At 46.8% G+C, this 20986-nt stretch overlaps 6 non-coding genes across 6 annotated transcripts; all 6 read left to right on the forward strand.

The window, feature by feature from the left end:
- Positions 1–758: 758 nt before the first annotated feature.
- Positions 759–830, forward strand: trnag-ucc (transfer RNA glycine (anticodon UCC)). The gene has a single exon. It is a non-coding gene; the product is annotated as a tRNA-Gly (tRNA).
- A 3622-nt stretch (positions 831–4452) lies between these two features.
- On the forward strand, positions 4453–4524 carry trnag-ucc (transfer RNA glycine (anticodon UCC)). Its single transcript has one exon. It is a non-coding gene; the product is annotated as a tRNA-Gly (tRNA).
- A 3622-nt stretch (positions 4525–8146) lies between these two features.
- On the forward strand, positions 8147–8218 carry trnag-ucc (transfer RNA glycine (anticodon UCC)). The gene has a single exon. It is a non-coding gene; the product is annotated as a tRNA-Gly (tRNA).
- A 3622-nt stretch (positions 8219–11840) lies between these two features.
- On the forward strand, positions 11841–11912 carry trnag-ucc (transfer RNA glycine (anticodon UCC)). Its single transcript has one exon. It is a non-coding gene; the product is annotated as a tRNA-Gly (tRNA).
- Positions 11913–15534: 3622 nt separating this feature from the next.
- Positions 15535–15606, forward strand: trnag-ucc (transfer RNA glycine (anticodon UCC)). The gene has a single exon. It is a non-coding gene; the product is annotated as a tRNA-Gly (tRNA).
- A 3616-nt stretch (positions 15607–19222) lies between these two features.
- On the forward strand, positions 19223–19294 carry trnag-ucc (transfer RNA glycine (anticodon UCC)). Its single transcript has one exon. It is a non-coding gene; the product is annotated as a tRNA-Gly (tRNA).
- Positions 19295–20986: the final 1692 nt, after the last annotated feature.

Below are 20986 nucleotides of genomic sequence, written 5' to 3' on the forward strand. Positions count from 1 at the left end.
TGAAAGAACTGCAGAATTACGTGGGGCATGGATAGGATAAATAGACAAAGTCTTTTCCCTGGGGTCGGGGAGTCCAGAACTAGAGGGCATAGGTTTAGTGTGAGAGGCGAAAGATATAAAAGCGACCAAAGGGTCAACGCTTTCATCCAGAGGGTGGTACGTGTGTGGAATGAGCTGCCAGAGGAAGTGGCGGAGGCTGGTACAATTGCAACATTTTCCAGGCATTTGGATGGGTATATGAATAGGAAGGGTTTGGAAGGATATGGGCCGGGTGCTGGCAGGTGGGACTAGATTGGGTTGGGATATCTGGTCGGCATGGGCAGGTTGGACCGAAGGGTCTGTTTCCGAGCTGCACATCTCTATCTCGATGACTATGTCTACGCTGTAAATCAGAAACCAAACCCGAAGTCGGTGGTAAAGCTGTATGAAGAGAAATCAGAGTTCACGTTTCGGTACGGTGAACCTTTCTGAGAACTTGACAAGTTTTAATTGTGTGATCGTTCCAGGGTTGCCCTGGGATTTTCGTGCTATTTCTGTTATTGATTGATTTCAGATGATGAGAAATCCGAAATGCTGCTTTGTGTGTATTAAAAAGTGAGGCGGGGCATCAGGAGACCGATCCACTCAGTAAAACTCGGTCTTTGATGACTTCTCAATTCTAATATTTCACTGCAAAATTTCCAACAAAACAACAACGAAATTTCGAGTCAAGAACTATTATGGCACATCAGCTGATTTCTAGAGCGCTTCAGCCTGTAGCGATGGTGGTATAGTGGTGAGCATAGCTGCCTTCCAAGCAGTTGACCCGGGTTCGATTCCCGGCCATCGCAAGCAGTGCATTTTAACACCACTCCACAACCAAAAGAGCCGATCGATTCAGTGGGAATGAAACACCTCCGTCTGCACATCACATTGAGTCTGCCAGACCTCTGGAGTGCAGACACAACTTTGAAGTTGAGGATGTCCCCAGGAGGATTAAGGAGTCAAGTCGAACACGGTTCAAAGAAACACGAGTCATGGCAGAATTCTTTGGTTTTCCATCTTATTTCGAAAGAAATGTTTCCGGATTTCACTCATTTCAACATTACTCTCATTTTGTTTTTTGTGAACTACAGCCTAATATCAAGTGAAATGTGGGTGGACAGTTCACAAATATCCAAACAACGTTATTTCTCATATCGAATCGGTAATGTTATTGTTTTAGGTGCAGGTCAGAAATAGGAGGAGTGGACACCAGCTGCTTTTATATTTCCAGTATGAGAAAATGATTCGATAAAACTCTGAGAGATGATAGAAGTGACCACACAGTGAGTGAAAGTTTAATCCAGGATAAAGTTAAAAATCACACAACACCAGATTACAGTCCAACAGCTTTACTTGGAAGCACTAGTTTTAGGAGTGCTCCGAAAGCTACTTGGACGATAACCTGGTATTGTGTGATTTTGAACTTTGTCCTCCCAGTCCACCACAGGCTCCTCCACGTCATCATCCGATATAGTCATCATGGATTTGTTAAGGGAAGGTAGTGTCTGATGAAGGTGACTGATTTTCTTTGAAGGATAAAGAATGGATGGAGTGTATCCGATGTAGATCAACCTGATGATAAGAAGGACCATAAGACGCAGTATTTATAGCAAAAGGATTACAGTTTAATGCAGCTGAAATGATATATTAAACACATTTAGGTTAAGCCTTTCATCTTTTATAATGGGTTTACTAGTTTCCGTTCTTTAATATAAGAACCTCAGAACCTTTTCAAAGTTACGTTGTCGAGATAACTTCAGGTTGTCTAACAAGAGATGCCATCTCAGCTCAGACAATGCATTAAAGGTGTGAGGTTAAAGTCTGTCTGTGTCCCAATCTTGAGTCAGACTGGTTCTAGCCTCCCAGTCGGAGAGCACTTCAGCGCTCTGTGCCTTTCGGTCTCGGACCCCTGGGTGACAATCCTCCAAGGCAGACTATGGGACAGCCAACAATGCAAAGTGGCCAAGCAGAGGCTGATAGTCAAGTTCGGTACCCATGGGGATGACTTTAACTGGGCACTTTGGTTCATGTCACACGACACGTGAAAACACTGCACTGTATACTATTTCACGGACACTACACAAGTACACGCACACACACAAAAGCACACTCCTACCGACCCACACACACATGCATACCCTCTCTCAAACACAAGCTCTCTCTCATAAACTCACTCAAACACTTCCACATTCACAGCCACTCACGCACATTCTCACAAATTGATACCCCAGTACACTCACACACATGCACCTACACACACTCTCACACACCCGCATATCCCTACATGCATACACACACACACAGACACACACACACACAGCCACACACACCCACACATGCACCCACACACACACACATGCAGCCACACACACACACGCATGCACCCACACACGCAGACACACACACACACACACACACATATACACACACACACACACACACACAGTCCCCCCCGCCCCCCCCACACACACTGATTCCGGGTTCTCACGACTCTCAGCTGGAGACTATCATTGCCTGCAGACCCGACCTTCATCCCCCCACGACACCATGAAGGGTAACACTTGCTCATGCCCTTACACAGCCGTCTGTGCCCTCCCTTGACCCCGTCCTTTCCATCTTGCCCACCGCCCCTCCATGACGCTCTACCTCCTTCCTGCGCAGGTTTGCTCTGACAATGTCAATTTCACGTCCTTTGTCAATTTCACTTCCTATGTCAATTTCACCGCACTACGTTTTCTTTTTCCCCTCACGAACCGGGATCACCCTACGCTGTGCTTGCTGACCCCACCCCCTACGTTTGCCTTCCCGGATAGCGCTTTGTGTTTCGTTGGAACCGCAGGAGTAGCTGCGGACGTTCTGCTTAAACCTGAGCGGATAACACTGTTCTGCTCGGAGACAGGGAGGTCTGTAGATGCTGGAGCCCGAAACATCGATTTCCCTGCTGTGCGTTTCCAGCAACACACTCTCGACACTGTTCTGCCACGACCCTGTCTCGGTTGCACACAATCCCATTCATCATTAAGGCGCCACGGCATCCCAAGGACTTGGGACCCATGGGAACTAAATGATGACAGCGGCCTCAGCACTCTGCACCCCCTGACCTTGGAAAGCCCATCTTGGTTCAGGTTACCTATCTAGGGCAGGGAGGGTTTTGCGTGCACTGCCTTCCCACATCAGTGGAAGCGACCTTCACGAAACAGCTGCCCATGACTACCCCTTGCTGTGAAGTTAAACATCACACGACACCAGGTTATAGTCCAACAGATTTAATTGGAAGCTCTAGATTTCGGACAACCACCTGATGAAGGAGCAGCGCTCCGAAAGCTAGTGCTTCCAATTAAACCTGTTGGTCTATAACCTGGTGTTGTGTGATTTTTAACTTTCTATACCCCAGTCCAACACTGGCATCTCCAAATCATGCCCTCCTGTGAAAACCCCTTACTGCTGACTGACACCTCCCCCTCTTCTACAAAGTAAAAGAGAAACCTGCAAATCTATCAACGGGATCGAACTTCAAATTAATACATATTCCTCGAGAGGGTTCTGCTTCCCGAACTGTTACCCGGAATTCCCTCCTCTCCACAATTACTGCAGCGTGGCCTCAGTCTAATGGTTCCTCTGTTTTTGCCGTTTTTGTTTTCTAAGAAAACTCTTGAGAAGTTTTAGAAACTGAAAGAACTGCAGAATTATGTGGGGCATGGATAGGATAAATAGACAAAGTCTTTTCCCTGGGGTCGGGGAGTCCAGAACTAGAGGGCATAGGTTTAGTGTGAGAGGCGAAAGATATAAAAGCGACCAAAGGGTCAACGCTTTCATCCAGAGGGTGGTACGTGTGTGGAATGAGCTGCCAGAGGAAGTGGCGGAGGCTGGTACAATTGCAACATTTTCCAGGCATTTGGATGGGTATATGAATAGGAAGGGTTTGGAAGGATATGGGCCGGGTGCTGGCAGGTGGGACTAGATTGGGTTGGGATATCTGGTCGGCATGGGCAGGTTGGACCGAAGGGTCTGTTTCCGAGCTGCACATCTCTATCTCGATGACTATGTCTACGCTGTAAATCAGAAACCAAACCCGAGGTCGGTGGTAAAGCTGTATGAAGAGAAATCAGAGTTCACGTTTCGGTCCGGTGAACCTTTCTGAGAACTTGACAAGTTTTAATTGTGTGATCGTTCCAGGGTTGCCCTGGGATTTTCGTGCTATTTCTGTTATTGATTGATTTCAGATGATGAGAAATCCGAAATGCTGCTTTGTGTGTATTAAAAAGTGAGGCGGGGCATCAGGAGACCGATCCACTCAGTAAAACTCGGTCTTTGATGACTTCTCAATTCTAATATTTCACTGCAAAATTTCCAACAAAACAACAACGAAATTTCGAGTCAAGAACTATTATGGCACATCAGCTGATTTCTAGAGCGCTTTAGCCTGTAGCGATGGTGGTATAGTGGTGAGCATAGCTGCCTTCCCAGCAGTTGACCCGGGTTCGATTCCCGGCCATCGCAAGCAGTGCATTTTAACACCACTCCACAACCAAAAGAGCCGATCGATTCAGTGGGAATGAAACACCTCCGTCTGCACATCACATTGAGTCTGCCAGACCTCTGGAGTGCAGACACAACTTTGAAGTTGAGGATGTCCCCAGGAGGATTAAGGAGTCAAGTCGAACACGGTTCAAAGAAACACGAGTCATGGCAGAATTCCTTGGTTTTCCATCTTATTTCGAAAGAAATGTTTCCGGATTTCACTCATTTCAACATTACTCTCATTTTGTTTTTTGTGAACTACAGCCTAATATCAAGTGAAATGTGGGTGGACAGTTCACAAATATCCAAACAACGTTATTTCTCATATCGAATCGGTAATGTTATTGTTTTAGGTGCAGGTCAGAAATAGGAGGAGTGGACACCAGCTGCTTTTATATTTCCAGTATGAGAAAATGATTCGATAAAACTCTGAGAGATGATAGAAGTGACCACACAGTGAGTGAAAGTTTAATCCAGGATAAAGTTAAAAATCACACAACACCAGATTACAGTCCAACAGCTTTACTTGGAAGCACTAGTTTTAGGAGTGCTCCGAAAGCTACTTGGACGATAACCTGGTATTGTGTGATTTTGAACTTTGTCCTCCCAGTCCACCACAGGCTCCTCCACGTCATCATCCGATATAGTCATCATGGATTTGTTAAGGGAAGGTAGTGTCTGATGAAGGTGACTGATTTTCTTTGAAGGATAAAGAATGGATGGAGTGTATCCGATGTAGATCAACCTGATGATAAGAAGGACCATAAGACGCAGTATTTATAGCAAAAGGATTACAGTTTAATGCAGCTGAAATGATATATTAAACACATTTAGGTTAAGCCTTTCATCTTTTATAATGGGTTTACTAGTTTCCGTTCTTTAATATAAGAACCTCAGAACCTTTTCAAAGTTACGTTGTCGAGATAACTTCAGGTTGTCTAACAAGAGATGCCATCTCAGCTCAGACAATGTATTAAAGGTGTGAGGTTAAAGTCTGTCTGTGTCCCAATCTTGAGTCAGACTGGTTCTAGCCTCCCAGTCGGAGAGCACTTCAGCGCTCTGTGCCTTTCGGTCTCGGACCCCTGGGTGACAATCCTCCAAGGCAGACTATGGGACAGCCAACAATGCAAAGTGGCCAAGCAGAGGCTGATAGTCAAGTTCGGTACCCATGGGGATGACTTTAACTGGGCACTTTGGTTCATGTCACACGACACGTGAAAACACTGCACTGTATACTATTTCACGGACACTACACAAGTACACGCACACACACAAAAGCACACTCCTACCGACCCACACACACATGCATACCCTCTCTCAAACACAAGCTCTCTCTCATAAACTCACTCAAACACTTCCACATTCACAGCCACTCACGCACATTCTCACAAATTGATACCCCAGTACACTCACACACATGCACCTACACACACTCTCACACACCCGCATATCCCTACATGCATACACACACACACAGACACACACACACACAGCCACACACACCCACACATGCACCCACACACACACACATGCAGCCACACACACACACGCATGCACCCACACACGCAGACACACACACACACACACACACATATACACACACACACACACACACACAGTCCCCCCCGCCCCCCCCACACACACTGATTCCGGGTTCTCACGATTCTCAGCTGGAGACTATCATTGCCTGCAGACCCGACCTTCATCCCCCCACGACACCATGAAGGGTAACACTTGCTCATGCCCTTACACAGCCGTCTGTGCCCTCCCTTGACCCCGTCCTTTCCATCTTGCCCACCGCCCCTCCATGACGCTCTACCTCCTTCCTGCGCAGGTTTGCTCTGACAATGTCAATTTCACGTCCTTTGTCAATTTCACTTCCTATGTCAATTTCACCGCACTACGTTTTCTTTTTCCCCTCACGAACCGGGATCACCCTACGCTGTGCTTGCTGACCCCACCCCCTACGTTTGCCTTCCCGGATAGCGCTTTGTGTTTCGTTGGAACCGCAGGAGTAGCTGCGGACGTTCTGCTTAAACCTGAGCGGATAACACTGTTCTGCTCGGAGACAGGGAGGTCTGTAGATGCTGGAGCCCGAAACATCGATTTCCCTGCTGTGCGTTTCCAGCAACACACTCTCGACACTGTTCTGCCACGACCCTGTCTCGGTTGCACACAATCCCATTCATCATTAAGGCGCCACGGCATCCCAAGGACTTGGGACCCATGGGAACTAAATGATGACAGCGGCCTCAGCACTCTGCACCCCCTGACCTTGGAAAGCCCATCTTGGTTCAGGTTACCTATCTAGGGCAGGGAGGGTTTTGCGTGCACTGCCTTCCCACATCAGTGGAAGCGACCTTCACGAAACAGCTGCCCATGACTACCCCTTGCTGTGAAGTTAAACATCACACGACACCAGGTTATAGTCCAACAGATTTAATTGGAAGCTCTAGATTTCGGACAACCACCTGATGAAGGAGCAGCGCTCCGAAAGCTAGTGCTTCCAATTAAACCTGTTGGTCTATAACCTGGTGTTGTGTGATTTTTAACTTTCTATACCCCAGTCCAACACTGGCATCTCCAAATCATGCCCTCCTGTGAAAACCCCTTACTGCTGACTGACACCTCCCCCTCTTCTACAAAGTAAAAGAGAAACCTGCAAATCTATCAACGGGATCGAACTTCAAATTAATACATATTCCTCGAGAGGGTTCTGCTTCCCGAACTGTTACCCGGAATTCCCTCCTCTCCACAATTACTGCAGCGTGGCCTCAGTCTAATGGTTCCTCTGTTTTTGCCGTTTTTGTTTTCTAAGAAAACTCTTGAGAAGTTTTAGAAACTGAAAGAACTGCAGAATTATGTGGGGCATGGATAGGATAAATAGACAAAGTCTTTTCCCTGGGGTCGGGGAGTCCAGAACTAGAGGGCATAGGTTTAGTGTGAGAGGCGAAAGATATAAAAGCGACCAAAGGGTCAACGCTTTCATCCAGAGGGTGGTACGTGTGTGGAATGAGCTGCCAGAGGAAGTGGCGGAGGCTGGTACAATTGCAACATTTTCCAGGCATTTGGATGGGTATATGAATAGGAAGGGTTTGGAAGGATATGGGCCGGGTGCTGGCAGGTGGGACTAGATTGGGTTGGGATATCTGGTCGGCATGGGCAGGTTGGACCGAAGGGTCTGTTTCCGAGCTGCACATCTCTATCTCGATGACTATGTCTACGCTGTAAATCAGAAACCAAACCCGAGGTCGGTGGTAAAGCTGTATGAAGAGAAATCAGAGTTCACGTTTCGGTCCGGTGAACCTTTCTGAGAACTTGACAAGTTTTAATTGTGTGATCGTTCCAGGGTTGCCCTGGGATTTTCGTGCTATTTCTGTTATTGATTGATTTCAGATGATGAGAAATCCGAAATGCTGCTTTGTGTGTATTAAAAAGTGAGGCGGGGCATCAGGAGACCGATCCACTCAGTAAAACTCGGTCTTTGATGACTTCTCAATTCTAATATTTCACTGCAAAATTTCCAACAAAACAACAACGAAATTTCGAGTCAAGAACTATTATGGCACATCAGCTGATTTCTAGAGCGCTTTAGCCTGTAGCGATGGTGGTATAGTGGTGAGCATAGCTGCCTTCCCAGCAGTTGACCCGGGTTCGATTCCCGGCCATCGCAAGCAGTGCATTTTAACACCACTCCACAACCAAAAGAGCCGATCGATTCAGTGGGAATGAAACACCTCCGTCTGCACATCACATTGAGTCTGCCAGACCTCTGGAGTGCAGACACAACTTTGAAGTTGAGGATGTCCCCAGGAGGATTAAGGAGTCAAGTCGAACACGGTTCAAAGAAACACGAGTCATGGCAGAATTCCTTGGTTTTCCATCTTATTTCGAAAGAAATGTTTCCGGATTTCACTCATTTCAACATTACTCTCATTTTGTTTTTTGTGAACTACAGCCTAATATCAAGTGAAATGTGGGTGGACAGTTCACAAATATCCAAACAACGTTATTTCTCATATCGAATCGGTAATGTTATTGTTTTAGGTGCAGGTCAGAAATAGGAGGAGTGGACACCAGCTGCTTTTATATTTCCAGTATGAGAAAATGATTCGATAAAACTCTGAGAGATGATAGAAGTGACCACACAGTGAGTGAAAGTTTAATCCAGGATAAAGTTAAAAATCACACAACACCAGATTACAGTCCAACAGCTTTACTTGGAAGCACTAGTTTTAGGAGTGCTCCGAAAGCTACTTGGACGATAACCTGGTATTGTGTGATTTTGAACTTTGTCCTCCCAGTCCACCACAGGCTCCTCCACGTCATCATCCGATATAGTCATCATGGATTTGTTAAGGGAAGGTAGTGTCTGATGAAGGTGACTGATTTTCTTTGAAGGATAAAGAATGGATGGAGTGTATCCGATGTAGATCAACCTGATGATAAGAAGGACCATAAGACGCAGTATTTATAGCAAAAGGATTACAGTTTAATGCAGCTGAAATGATATATTAAACACATTTAGGTTAAGCCTTTCATCTTTTATAATGGGTTTACTAGTTTCCGTTCTTTAATATAAGAACCTCAGAACCTTTTCAAAGTTACGTTGTCGAGATAACTTCAGGTTGTCTAACAAGAGATGCCATCTCAGCTCAGACAATGCATTAAAGGTGTGAGGTTAAAGTCTGTCTGTGTCCCAATCTTGAGTCAGACTGGTTCTAGCCTCCCAGTCGGAGAGCACTTCAGCGCTCTGTGCCTTTCGGTCTCGGACCCCTGGGTGACAATCCTCCAAGGCAGACTATGGGACAGCCAACAATGCAAAGTGGCCAAGCAGAGGCTGATAGTCAAGTTCGGTACCCATGGGGATGACTTTAACTGGGCACTTTGGTTCATGTCACACGACACGTGAAAACACTGCACTGTATACTATTTCACGGACACTACACAAGTACACGCACACACACAAAAGCACACTCCTACCGACCCACACACACATGCATACCCTCTCTCAAACACAAGCTCTCTCTCATAAACTCACTCAAACACTTCCACATTCACAGCCACTCACGCACATTCTCACAAATTGATACCCCAGTACACTCACACACATGCACCTACACACACTCTCACACACCCGCATATCCCTACATGCATACACACACACACAGACACACACACACACAGCCACACACACCCACACATGCACCCACACACACACACATGCAGCCACACACACACACGCATGCACCCACACACGCAGACACACACACACACACACACACATATACACACACACACACACACACACAGTCCCCCCCGCCCCCCCCACACACACTGATTCCGGGTTCTCACGATTCTCAGCTGGAGACTATCATTGCCTGCAGACCCGACCTTCATCCCCCCACGACACCATGAAGGGTAACACTTGCTCATGCCCTTACACAGCCGTCTGTGCCCTCCCTTGACCCCGTCCTTTCCATCTTGCCCACCGCCCCTCCATGACGCTCTACCTCCTTCCTGCGCAGGTTTGCTCTGACAATGTCAATTTCACGTCCTTTGTCAATTTCACTTCCTATGTCAATTTCACCGCACTACGTTTTCTTTTTCCCCTCACGAACCGGGATCACCCTACGCTGTGCTTGCTGACCCCACCCCCTACGTTTGCCTTCCCGGATAGCGCTTTGTGTTTCGTTGGAACCGCAGGAGTAGCTGCGGACGTTCTGCTTAAACCTGAGCGGATAACACTGTTCTGCTCGGAGACAGGGAGGTCTGTAGATGCTGGAGCCCGAAACATCGATTTCCCTGCTGTGCGTTTCCAGCAACACACTCTCGACACTGTTCTGCCACGACCCTGTCTCGGTTGCACACAATCCCATTCATCATTAAGGCGCCACGGCATCCCAAGGACTTGGGACCCATGGGAACTAAATGATGACAGCGGCCTCAGCACTCTGCACCCCCTGACCTTGGAAAGCCCATCTTGGTTCAGGTTACCTATCTAGGGCAGGGAGGGTTTTGCGTGCACTGCCTTCCCACATCAGTGGAAGCGACCTTCACGAAACAGCTGCCCATGACTACCCCTTGCTGTGAAGTTAAACATCACACGACACCAGGTTATAGTCCAACAGATTTAATTGGAAGCTCTAGATTTCGGACAACCACCTGATGAAGGAGCAGCGCTCCGAAAGCTAGTGCTTCCAATTAAACCTGTTGGTCTATAACCTGGTGTTGTGTGATTTTTAACTTTCTATACCCCAGTCCAACACTGGCATCTCCAAATCATGCCCTCCTGTGAAAACCCCTTACTGCTGACTGACACCTCCCCCTCTTCTACAAAGTAAAAGAGAAACCTGCAAATCTATCAACGGGATCGAACTTCAAATTAATACATATTCCTCGAGAGGGTTCTGCTTCCCGAACTGTTACCCGGAATTCCCTCCTCTCCACAATTACTGCAGCGTGGCCTCAGTCTAATGGTTCCTCTGTTTTTGCCGTTTTTGTTTTCTAAGAAAACTCTTGAGAAGTTTTAGAAACTGAAAGAACTGCAGAATTATGTGGGGCATGGATAGGATAAATAGACAAAGTCTTTTCCCTGGGGTCGGGGAGTCCAGAACTAGAGGGCATAGGTTTAGTGTGAGAGGCGAAAGATATAAAAGCGACCAAAGGGTCAACGCTTTCATCCAGAGGGTGGTACGTGTGTGGAATGAGCTGCCAGAGGAAGTGGCGGAGGCTGGTACAATTGCAACATTTTCCAGGCATTTGGATGGGTATATGAATAGGAAGGGTTTGGAAGGATATGGGCCGGGTGCTGGCAGGTGGGACTAGATTGGGTTGGGATATCTGGTCGGCATGGGCAGGTTGGACCGAAGGGTCTGTTTCCGAGCTGCACATCTCTATCTCGATGACTATGTCTACGCTGTAAATCAGAAACCAAACCCGAGGTCGGTGGTAAAGCTGTATGAAGAGAAATCAGAGTTCACGTTTCGGTCCGGTGAACCTTTCTGAGAACTTGACAAGTTTTAATTGTGTGATCGTTCCAGGGTTGCCCTGGGATTTTCGTGCTATTTCTGTTATTGATTGATTTCAGATGATGAGAAATCCGAAATGCTGCTTTGTGTGTATTAAAAAGTGAGGCGGGGCATCAGGAGACCGATCCACTCAGTAAAACTCGGTCTTTGATGACTTCTCAATTCTAATATTTCACTGCAAAATTTCCAACAAAACAACAACGAAATTTCGAGTCAAGAACTATTATGGCACATCAGCTGATTTCTAGAGCGCTTTAGCCTGTAGCGATGGTGGTATAGTGGTGAGCATAGCTGCCTTCCCAGCAGTTGACCCGGGTTCGATTCCCGGCCATCGCAAGCAGTGCATTTTAACACCACTCCACAACCAAAAGAGCCGATCGATTCAGTGGGAATGAAACACCTCCGTCTGCACATCACATTGAGTCTGCCAGACCTCTGGAGTGCAGACACAACTTTGAAGTTGAGGATGTCCCCAGGAGGATTAAGGAGTCAAGTCGAACATGGTTCAAAGAAACACGAGTCATGGCAGAATTCCTAGGTTTTCCATCTTATTTCGAAAGAACTGTTTCCGGATTTCACTCATTTCAACATTACTCTCATTTTGTTTTTTGTGAACTACAGCCAAATATCAAGTGAAATGTGGGTGGACAGTTCACAAATATCCAAACAACGTTATTTCTCATATCGAATCGGTAATGTTATTGTTTTAGGTGCAGGTCAGAAATAGGAGGAGTGGACACCAGCTGCTTTTATATTTCCAGTATGAGAAAATGATTCGATAAAACTCTGAGAGATGATAGAAGTGACCACACAGTGAGTGAAAGTTTAATCCAGGATAAAGTTAAAAATCACACAACACCAGATTACAGTCCAACAGCTTTACTTGGAAGCACTAGTTTTAGGAGTGCTCCGAAAGCTACTTGGACGATAACCTGGTATTGTGTGATTTTGAACTTTGTCCTCCCAGTCCACCACAGGCTCCTCCACGTCATCATCCGATATAGTCATCATGGATTTGTTAAGGGAAGGTAGTGTCTGATGAAGGTGACTGATTTTCTTTGAAGGATAAAGAATGGATGGAGTGTATCCGATGTAGATCAACCTGATGATAAGAAGGACCATAAGACGCAGTATTTATAGCAAAAGGATTACAGTTTAATGCAGCTGAAATGATATATTAAACACATTTAGGTTAAGCCTTTCATCTTTTATAATGGGTTTACTAGTTTCCGTTCTTTAATATAAGAACCTCAGAACCTTTTCAAAGTTACGTTGTCGAGATAACTTCAGGTTGTCTAACAAGAGATGCCATCTCAGCTCAGACAATGCATTAAAGGTGTGAGGTTAAAGTCTGTCTGTGTCCCAATCTTGAGTCAGACTGGTTCTAGCCTCCCAGTCGGAGAGCACTTCAGCGCTCTGTGCCTTTCGGTCTCGGACCCCTGGGTGACAATCCTCCAAGGCAGACTATGGGACAGCCAACAATGCAAAGTGGCCAAGCAGAGGCTGATAGTCAAGTTCGGTACCCATGGGGATGACTTTAACTGGGCACTTTGGTTCATGTCACACGACACGTGAAAACACTGCACTGTATACTATTTCACGGACACTACACAAGTACACGCACACACACAAAAGCACACTCCTACCGACCCACACACACATGCATACCCTCTCTCAAACACAAGCTCTCTCTCATAAACTCACTCAAACACTTCCACATTCACAGCCACTCACGCACATTCTCACAAATTGATACCCCAGTACATTCACACACATGCACCTACACACACTCTCACACACCCGCATATCCCTACATGCATACACACACACACAGACACACACACACACAGCCACACACACCCACACATGCACCCACACACACACACATGCAGCCACACACACACACGCATGCACCCACACACGCAGACACACACACACACACACACACATATACACACACACACACACACACACAGTCCCCCCCGCCCCCCCCACACACACTGATTCCGGGTTCTCACGACTCTCAGCTGGAGACTATCATTGCCTGCAGACCCGACCTTCATCCCCCCACGACACCATGAAGGGTAACACTTGCTCATGCCCTTACACAGCCGTCTGTGCCCTCCCTTGACCCCGTCCTTTCCATCTTGCCCACCGCCCCTCCATGACGCTCTACCTCCTTCCTGCGCAGGTTTGCTCTGACAATGTCAATTTCACGTCCTTTGTCAATTTCACTTCCTATGTCAATTTCACCGCACTACGTTTTCTTTTTCCCCTCACGAACCGGGATCACCCTACGCTGTGCTTGCTGACCCCACCCCCTACGTTTGCCTTCCCGGATAGCGCTTTGTGTTTCGTTGGAACCGCAGGAGTAGCTGCGGACGTTCTGCTTAAACCTGAGCGGATAACACTGTTCTGCTCGGAGACAGGGAGGTCTGTAGATGCTGGAGCCCGAAACATCGATTTCCCTGCTGTGCGTTTCCAGCAACACACTCTCGACACTGTTCTGCCACGACCCTGTCTCGGTTGCACACAATCCCATTCATCATTAAGGCGCCACGGCATCCCAAGGACTTGGGACCCATGGGAACTAAATGATGACAGCGGCCTCAGCACTCTGCACCCCCTGACCTTGGAAAGCCCATCTTGGTTCAGGTTACCTATCTAGGGCAGGGAGGGTTTTGCGTGCACTGCCTTCCCACATCAGTGGAAGCGACCTTCACGAAACAGCTGCCCATGACTACCCCTTGCTGTGAAGTTAAACATCACACGACACCAGGTTATAGTCCAACAGATTTAATTGGAAGCTCTAGATTTCGGACAACCACCTGATGAAGGAGCAGCGCTCCGAAAGCTAGTGCTTCCAATTAAACCTGTTGGTCTATAACCTGGTGTTGTGTGATTTTTAACTTTCTATACCCCAGTCCAACACTGGCATCTCCAAATCATGCCCTCCTGTGAAAACCCCTTACTGCTGACTGACACCTCCCCCTCTTCTACAAAGTAAAAGAGAAACCTGCAAATCTATCAACGGGATCGAACTTCAAATTAATACATATTCCTCGAGAGGGTTCTGCTTCCCGAACTGTTACCCGGAATTCCCTCCTCTCCACAATTACTGCAGCGTGGCCTCAGTCTAATGGTTCCTCTGTTTTTGCCGTTTTTGTTTTCTAAGAAAACTCTTGAGAAGTTTTAGAAACTGAAAGAACTGCAGAATTACGTGGGGCATGGATAGGATAAATAGACAAAGTCTTTTCCCTGGGGTCGGGGAGTCCAGAACTAGAGGGCATAGGTTTAGTGTGAGAGGCGAAAGATATAAAAGCGACCAAAGGGTCAACGCTTTCATCCAGAGGGTGGTACGTGTGTGGAATGAGCTGCCAGAGGAAGTGGCGGAGGCTGGTACAATTGCAACATTTTCCAGGCATTTGGATGGGTATATGAATAGGAAGGGTTTGGAAGGATATGGGCCGGGTGCTGGCAGGTGGGACTAGATTGGGTTGGGATATCTGGTCGGCATGGGCAGGTTGGACCGAAGGGTCTGTTTCCGAGCTGCACATCTCTATCTCGATGACTATGTCTACGCTGTAAATCAGAAACCAAACCCGAAGTCGGTGGTAAAGCTGTATGAAGAGAAATCAGAGTTCACGTTTCGGTCCGGTGAACCTTTCTGAGAACTTGACAAGTTTTAATTGTGTGATCGTTCCAGGGTTGCCCTGGGATTTTCGTGCTATTTCTGTTATTGATTGATTTCAGATGATGAGAAATCCGAAATGCTGCTTTGTGTGTATTAAAAAGTGAGGCGGGGCATCAGGAGACCGATCCACTCAGTAAAACTCGGTCTTTGATGACTTCTCAATTCTAATATTTCACTGCAAAATTTCCAACAAAACAACAACGAAATTTCGAGTCAAGAACTATTATGGCACATCAGCTGATTTCTAGAGCGCTTCAGCCTGTAGCGATGGTGGTATAGTGGTGAGCATAGCTGCCTTCCAAGCAGTCGACCCGGGTTCGATTCCCGGCCATCGCAAGCAGTGCATTTTAACACCACTCCACAACCAAAAGAGCCGATCGATTCAGTGGGAATGAAACACCTCCGTCTGCACATCACATTGAGTCTGCCAGACCTCTGGAGTGCAGACACAACTTTGAAGTTGAGGATGTCCCCAGGAGGATTAAGGAGTCAAGTCGAACACGGTTCAAAGAAACACGAGTCATGGCAGAATTCCTTGGTTTTCCATCTTATTTCGAAAGAAATGTTTCCGGATTTCACTCATTTCAACATTACTCTCATTTTGTTTTTTGTGAACTACAGCCTAATATCAAGTGAAATGTGGGTGGACAGTTCACAAATATCCAAACAACGTTATTTCTCATATCGAATCGGTAATGTTATTGTTTTAGGTGCAGGTCAGAAATAGGAGGAGTGGACACCAGCTGCTTTTATATTTCCAGTATGAGAAAATGATTCGATAAAACTCTGAGAGATGATAGAAGTGACCACACAGTGAGTGAAGGTTTAATCCAGGATAAAGTTAAAAATCACACAACACCAGATTACAGTCCAACAGCTTTACTTGGAAGCACTAGTTTTAGGAGTGCTCCGAAAGCTACTTGGACGATAACCTGGTATTGTGTGATTTTGAACTTTGTCCTCCCAGTCCACCACAGGCTCCTCCACGTCATCATCCGATATAGTCATCATGGATTTGTTAAGGGAAGGTAGTGTCTGATGAAGGTGACTGATTTTCTTTGAAGGATAAAGAATGGATGGAGTGTATCCGATGTAGATCAACCTGATGATAAGAAGGACCATAAGACGCAGTATTTATAGCAAAAGGATTACAGTTTAATGCAGCTGAAATGATATATTAAACACATTTAGGTTAAGCCTTTAATCTTTTATAATGGGTTTACTAGTTTCCGTTCTTTAATATAAGAACCTCAGAACCTTTTCAAAGTTACGTTGTCGAGATAACTTCAGGTTGTCTAACAAGAGATGCCATCTCAGCTCAGACAATGCATTAAAGGTGTGAGATTAAAGTCTGTCTGTGTCCCAATCTTGAGTCAGACTGGTACTAGCCTCCCAGTCGGAGAGCACTTCAGCGCTCTGTGCCTTTCGGTCTCGGACCCCTGGGTGACAATCCTCCAAGGCAGACTATGGGACAGCCAACAATGCAAAGTGGCCAAGCAGAGGCTGATAGTCAAGTTCGGTACCCATGGGGATGACTTTAACTGGGCACTTTGGTTCATGTCACACGACACGTGACAACACTGCACTGTATACTATTTCACGGACACTACACAAGTACACGCACACACACAAAAGCACACTCCTACCGACCCACACACACATGCATACCCTCTCTCAAACACAAGCTCTCTCTCATAAACTCACTCAAACACTTCCACATTCACAGCCACTCACGCACATTCTCACAAATTGATACCCCAGTACACTCACACACATGCACCTACACACGCTCTCACACACCCGCATATCCCTACATGCATACACACACACACAGACACACACACACACAGCCACACACACCCACACATGCACCCACACACACACACATGCAGCCACACACACACGCATGCACCCACACACGCAGACACACACACACACACACACACATATACACACACACACACACACAGTCCCCCCCGCCCCCCCCACACACACTGATTCCGGGTTCTCACGACTCTCAGCTGGAGACTATCATTGCCTGCAGACCCGACCTTCATCCCCCCACGACACCATGAAGGGTAACACTTGCTCATGCCCTTACACAGCCGTCTGTGCCCTCCCTTGACCCCGTCCTTTCCATCTTGCCCACCGCCCCTCCATGACGCTCTACCTCCTTCCTGCGCAGGTTTGCTCTGACAATGTCAATTTCACGTCCTTTGTCAATTTCACTTCCTATGTCAATTTCACCGCACTACGTTTTCTTTTTCCCCTCACGAACCGGGATCACCCTACGCTGTGCTTGCTGACCCCACCCCCTACGTTTGCCTTCCCGGATAGCGCTTTGTGTTTCGTTGGAACCGCAGGAGTAGCTGCGGACGTTCTGCTTAAACCTGAGCGGATAACACTGTTCTGCTCGGAGACAGGGAGGTCTGTAGATGCTGGAGCCCGAAACATCGATTTCCCTGCTGTGCGTTTCCAGCAACACACTCTCGACACTGTTCTGCCACGACCCTGTCTCGGTTGCACACAATCCCATTCATCATTAAGGCGCCACGGCATCCCAAGGACTTGGGACCCATGGGAACTAAATGATGACAGCGGCCTCAGCACTCTGCACCCCCTGACCTTGGAAAGCCCATCTTGGTTCAGGTTACCTATCTAGGGCAGGGAGGGTTTTGCGTGCACTGCCTTCCCACATCAGTGGAAGCGACCTTCACGAAACAGCTGCCCATGACTACCCCTTGCTGTGAAGTTAAACATCACACGACACCAGGTTATAGTCCAACAGATTTAATTGGAAGCTCTAGATTTCGGACAACCACCTGATGAAGGAGCAGCGCTCCGAAAGCTAGTGCTTCCAATTAAACCTGTTGGTCTATAACCTGGTGTTGTGTGATTTTTAACTTTCTATACCCCAGTCCAACACTGGCATCTCCAAATCATGCCCTCCTGTGAAAACCCCTTACTGCTGACTGACACCTCCCCCTCTTCTACAAAGTAAAAGAGAAACCTGCAAATCTATCAACGGGATCGAACTTCAAATTAATACATATTCCTCGAGAGGGTTCTGCTTCCCGAACTGTTACCCGGAATTCCCTCCTCTCCACAATTACTGCAGCGTGGCCTCAGTCTAATGGTTCCTCTGTTTTTGCCGTTTTTGTTTTCTAAGAAAACTCTTGAGAAGTTTTAGAAACTGAAAGAACTGCAGAATTACGTGGGGCATGGATAGGATAAATAGACAAAGTCTTTTCCCTGGGGTCGGGGAGTCCAGAACTAGAGGGCATAGGTTTAGTGTGAGAGGCGAAAGATATAAAAGCGACCAAAGGGTCAACGCTTTCATCCAGAGGGTGGTACGTGTGTGGAATGAGCTGCCAGAGGAAGTGGCGGAGGCTGGTACAATTGCAACATTTTCCAGGCATTTGGATGGGTATATGAATAGGAAGGGTTTGGAAGGATATGGGCCGGGTGCTGGCAGGTGGGACTAGATTGGGTTGGGATATCTGGTCGGCATGGGCAGGTTGGACCGAAGGGTCTGTTTCCGAGCTGCACATCTCTATCTCGATGACTATGTCTACGCTGTAAATCAGAAACCAAACCCGAAGTCGGTGGTAAAGCTGTATGAAGAGAAATCAGAGTTCACGTTTCGGTCCGGTGAACCTTTCTGAGAACTTGACAAGTTTTAATTGTGTGATCGTTCCAGGGTTGCCCTGGGATTTTCGTGCTATTTCTGTTATTGATTGATTTCAGATGATGAGAAATCCGAAATGCTGCTTTGTGTGTATTAAAAAGTGAGGCGGGGCATCAGGAGACCGATCCACTCAGTAAAACTCGGTCTTTGATGACTTCTCAATTCTAATATTTCACTGCAAAATTTCCAACAAAACAACAACGAAATTTCGAGTCAAGAACTATTATGGCACATCAGCTGATTTCTAGAGCGCTTCAGCCTGTAGCGATGGTGGTATAGTGGTGAGCATAGCTGCCTTCCAAGCAGTCGACCCGGGTTCGATTCCCGGCCATCGCAAGCAGTGCATTTTAACACCACTCCACAACCAAAAGAGCCGATCGATTCAGTGGGAATGAAACACCTCCGTCTGCACATCACATTGAGTCTGCCAGACCTCTGGAGTGCAGACACAACTTTGAAGTTGAGGATGTCCCCAGGAGGATTAAGGAGTCAAGTCGAACACGGTTCAAAGAAACACGAGTCATGGCAGAATTCCTTGGTTTTCCATCTTATTTCGAAAGAAATGTTTCCGGATTTCACTCATTTCAACATTACTCTCATTTTGTTTTTTGTGAACTACAGCCTAATATCAAGTGAAATGTGGGTGGACAGTTCACAAATATCCAAACAACGTTATTTCTCATATCGAATCGGTAATGTTATTGTTTTAGGTGCAGGTCAGAAATAGGAGGAGTGGACACCAGCTGCTTTTATATTTCCAGTATGAGAAAATGATTCGATAAAACTCTGAGAGATGATAGAAGTGACCACACAGTGAGTGAAAGTTTAATCCAGGATAAAGTTAAAAATCACACAACACCAGATTACAGTCCAACAGCTTTACTTGGAAGCACTAGTTTTAGGAGTGCTCCGAAAGCTACTTGGACGATAACCTGGTATTGTGTGATTTTGAACTTTGTCCTCCCAGTCCACCACAGGCTCCTCCACGTCATCATCCGATATAGTCATCATGGATTTGTTAAGGGAAGGTAGTGTCTGATGAAGGTGACTGATTTTCTTTGAAGGATAAAGAATGGATGGAGTGTATCCGATGTAGATCGACCTGATGATAAGAAGGACCATAAGACGCAGTATTTATAGCAAAAGGATTACAGTTTAATGCAGCTGAAATGATATATTAAACACATTTAGGTTAAGCCTTTAATCTTTTATAATGGGTTTACTAGTTTCCGTTCTTTAATATAAGAACCTCAGAACCTTTTCAAAGTTACGTTGTCGAGATAACTTCAGGTTGTCTAACAAGAGATGCCATCTCAGCTCAGACAATGCATTAAAGGTGTGAGATTAAAGTCTGTCTGTGTCCCAATCTTGAGTCAGACTGGTACTAGCCTCCCAGTCGGAGAGCACTTCAGCGCTCTGTGCCTTTCGGTCTCGGACCCCTGGGTGACAATCCTCCAAGGCAGACTATGGGACAGCCAACAATGCAAAGTGGCCAAGCAGAGGCTGATAGTCAAGTTCGGTACCCATGGGGATGACTTTAACTGGGCACTTTGGTTCATGTCACACGACACGTGACAACACTGCACTGTATACTATTTCACGGACACTACACAAGTACACGCACACACACAAAAGCACACTCCTACCGACCCACACACACATGCATACCCTCTCTCAAACACAAGCTCTCTCTCATAAACTCACTCAAACACTTCCACATTCACAGCCACTCACGCACATTCTCACAAATTGATACCCCAGTACACTCACACACATGCACCTACACACACTCTCACACACCCGCATATCCCTACATGCATACACACACACACAGACACACACACACACAGCCACACACACCCACACATGCACCCACACACACACACATGCAGCCACACACACACGCATGCACCCACACACGCAGACACACACACACACACACACACATATACACACACACACACACACAGTCCCCCCCGCCCCCCCCACACACACTGATTCCGGGTTCTCACGACTCTCAGCTGGAGA

This window comes from Chiloscyllium punctatum, chromosome 15, assembly GCF_047496795.1.
Source record: "Chiloscyllium punctatum isolate Juve2018m chromosome 15, sChiPun1.3, whole genome shotgun sequence".
NCBI classification, from domain to species: Eukaryota; Metazoa; Chordata; class Chondrichthyes; order Orectolobiformes; family Hemiscylliidae; genus Chiloscyllium; species Chiloscyllium punctatum.